Raw genomic sequence first — 4710 nt, forward strand, 5'->3', positions numbered from 1 at the left:
TAACCACGACTTTTAACTTTAAGAAAGCAAAATTCATCGATTTAAGGAAATCATTAAATAACATAAATTGGGACAAAGTATTCTCTAATAAAAATACAGAGGATAAATGGATAACATTTAAAACTTTGTTAAATAAATATACATATCAACAAATACCATATGGTTATCAAAATAAAAATAAAAAATCCAAGCCAATGTGGCTGAATATAAATGTGTTAAGAAAAATTAGGAAAAAATGTAGGGCATTTAAATTATTCAAAGAAAATAGTACAGACTCAAAATTACATATTTATAAGTAATGTAACAAAGCATGCAAAAATGCAATCAAATTAGCCAACATTGAAACTGAAAAATTAATTGCAAAGGATTCTAAATCTAACCCTAAAAGGTTCTTTAAATACATAAATAGCAAAAAATCTAAGAAAGACAATATAGGTACATTAAAATGCGGGGAGGGTAGCATGATTAACAGTGACAGGGAGAAGGCTGAGATACTAAACCAGTTTTTTTTTCTTCAGTATACACAAGAGAGGAACCATTGGATGATACTTTGGAGCAAAATAGAACATGCCAGCCCATACCATTAATTAGGTTATGTATAGAGGATATCAGGAACAAATTGGATAATATTAAGGTAAATAAAACGCCAGGCCCAGATGCAATACACCCAAGGGTGTTAAGGGAACCTAGCACTGTTATTGACAAACCTCTACTCTTAATTTTTCAAGACTTATTATCCTCAGGCATGGTACCCAAGGATTGGCATAAAGCTGATGTGGTGCCACTCTTCAAAAAGGGAAGTAGGGATGATCCAGGAAGCTATAGACCAGTTAGTCTGACATCAATAGTGGGGAAGATATTTGAAGGGATTATAAAGGATTATATTGATGAGCATATTAGTGTAAACAAGATTATGAGTTCTAATCAGCATGGTTTTATGAGAAATAGATCATGTCAAACTAATCTAATTAGATTCTATGAGGAAGTGAGTAAAAATATAGATAAAGGGGAATCAGTTGATGTGATATACTTAGATTTTGCAAAGGTGTTTGATACAGTGCCACATGAGAGATTAATGCACAAATTTAAGGGACTGGTAATAGCTGAAAATATTAGTTTGTGGATAAATAACTGGATAAAAGATAGGGAGCAAGGAGTAGTAGTAAATGGATCAAAGGTAATCAGTGGAGTACCCCAGGGATCAGTGCTGGGCTCTATTCTTTTTAATATTTTTATAAATGACTTAGAGCTAGGATTAAAGGGACAGTTTACTCAAAAATTTTCTCCCCTTTAATTTGTTCCCAATGATCCACTTTACCTGCTGGAGTGTATTAAATTGTTTACAAGTAGCTCCTTTACCCTTATATTGGCATTTGAAATATTTGATTCCGCTTGTGGTATCCCCACCTATTCTGAAAGTTTGTGGCCGCAGGTCCAAGCTATAGATAAGCTTTGTAAACACAGCCAGCAGAAGAAATGACACTACCAGTGGGCTATAGCAGAGATAAGGTAATAAAATGTTAATTTTCCATTGTTCTCTCCAAGTACTGGTGATTGTTTTAAGGACAGATATAAGATAAAGAAGCAGGTATATGTGCACAATGTGATAAAGTAATGAGATCTGATTATACCTACAAGCTCAACCCATTTTATTAGGTTGTGGCTTCAAAACACAAAATCAGAGCTTTAATATACAGAAATAAACCTTAAAAAGCTAATTTTCATACATTTTTTACTCTGCAGTTGGTAAAAAAAGCAATTGTAAACACATTAAGGGGAAAACTATTTTACAGTATACTGTCCCTTTAAATAGCGATTAAATAGCGACATCTCTATTTTTGCAGATAATACTAAGTTAAGTAAGGTCATTAGGTCAGAGCAGGATGAACTTTCGTTACAAAGGGACCTGCAAAAATTAGAAGTATGGGCAGGTAAATGGAAAATGAGATTTAATACGGCAAAATGCAAGGTTCTACATTTTGGAAGTAAAAATAAGCAGGCAACGTATTATTTAAATGGAACAAGACTTACCCAAACACAGGAGGAAAGGGATTTGGGGGTAATAATAGATAACAAGCTAAAGATGGGTGCACAATTCAGGGCAGCAGCTTCAAAGGCTAATAAGATACTAGCATGTATTAAAAGAGACATTGACTCAAGGGAGGAAAGCATCATTCTGTCACTATATAAAGCCCTGGTAAGACCTCACCTTGAGTATGGAGTGCAGTTCTGGGGACCAATCGCAAAAATAGATATTGCAGAATAAGGGGATTGGAGAATTTAACCTATGAGGAGAGGCTAGCCAAACTGGCTCTATTTTCTTTAGAAAAAAAGGCGCTTAAGAGGTGACATGATTACTTTATATAAATATATTCAAGGCCCATATACAGAGATGGCAGTACCTCTGTTTATTCCAAGAAAATTGTTTGTGACCAGAGGTCACAATTTAAGGTTGGAGAAAAGGAGATTTAATCTCCTGCAACGGAAAAATGTTTTCACTGTAAGAGCAATACAATTGTAGATCTCATTACCAAAGGAGATAGTGAATGCAAATACCCTAGATACATTTAAAAATTATTTGGATACATTTCTGTCTATAAACAAAATTCATAGATATGATTGCTAGTATTAAATGGGTCACCTTTTAGTGGGATTATTTAACCTTAACTGGAGCTTTTCGTATATATATTTTAGATTTGTATAGGTTGAATTCGATGGACTTTGGTCTTTTTTCAACCTCATCTACTATGTTACTATGTTACATGCATGCACACATACACATGCACACACATGCATGCATGCACTCACACACATACTCTCATACATACACACACACACATGCACGTGCACACACATATACACACACATGCATGCACACACACATATACATGCACACACACACACATACATACACACGCACACACATATACACACACACATGCATGCACACACACTCACACCCACACATATACACACACACACATACACATGCACACACACATATACACACACATGCATCATGTGCACACACATACACACACATGCATGCATATATACACATGCACAAATACACATGCTCAGACATGCATGCACACATACACATGCACACACACACATGCATGTACACACACATGCATGCACACATACACATGCACACACATACACACACATGCGCACACACACACATGCATGCACACATACACATGCACACACACACACACATATACACATATGCATGCATGCACACACATATATAAACATGCATGCACAAAAACACACGCACACACACACATACTCTCATACATACACACACACATATGCATGCACACGCACATACACACATGCACACATACACACGCACACACACATACTCACAAACATGCACACATACACGCGCACACCAAGGCTGGATTGGCCTACCAGGATACCAGGATATTTCTCGATGGGCTGCAGCAGCTGGGGCTGGAAAGCTACAATTTAAAGGGGTGATTAATGGAAGGCATCGGGTTGTACTACAAGGGTGCCTAGTTTATACAAACTAATGTAATATAATTCTGAAAAAATTATAGGGGGAATGAGTATCCCAGTAATCCCCTTTGAGAAAAATAGAGCGTGTGTATTTTAATGACTCAATGAAAAATAGGGCTTGTCTCCAAAATGTCCAGGGCTGCTTTTTATTCCCAGGCTAGCCCTGGCGCACACATATATATATATATACACACACACATGCATGCATACACACACTCACACACACACATTCACACACATACTCTCATACATACACACGCACACAAATATACACACACACATGCACACACACACATGCATGCACACATGCATACACATGCATGCACACATGCATATGCACACGTGCATGCATACATACACACGCACACACATACATATACACACACATGCACGCACATGCATACATACACACGCACACACATATACACACACACAAATGCATGCACACATACACGTGCACACTGCACATACATATATATACACACACACACATGCACACACATACACGCGCACACACATATATACACACGCACATATACACACACATATACACACACATGCATCATGCACACACGCATACACACACATGCATGCACACATACACATGCACACACACATGCATGTACACACACATGCATGCACACATACACATGCACACACATACACACACATGCACATGCATTCACACATGCATGCACACATACACACGCACACACATATAAACATACGCATGCATGCACACACACATATATATGCACACATGCATGTACAAAAACACACACACATACTCACATACATACACACATACACACACACTTGCACACATACACACGCACACATGCACACACATATACACATGCACACACATACACATGCACACACACATACACACACATACTCACATATATGCACACATACACACACACACATACATACACACATACTCACATACATGCACACACATGCACATGCATTCACACATGCATGCACACATACACACGCACACACATATAAACATGCGCATGCATGCACACACACATATATATGCACACATGCATGTACAAATACACACACACACACATACTCACATACATGCACACATGCATACACACACATGCACACACACGCACACATACACACACATATACACATGCACACACATACACATGCACACACACATAC

The sequence above is a fragment of the Bombina bombina genome, unplaced genomic scaffold, assembly GCF_027579735.1.
Source record: "Bombina bombina isolate aBomBom1 unplaced genomic scaffold, aBomBom1.pri scaffold_743, whole genome shotgun sequence".
NCBI lineage: Eukaryota > Metazoa > Chordata > Amphibia > Anura > Bombinatoridae > Bombina > Bombina bombina.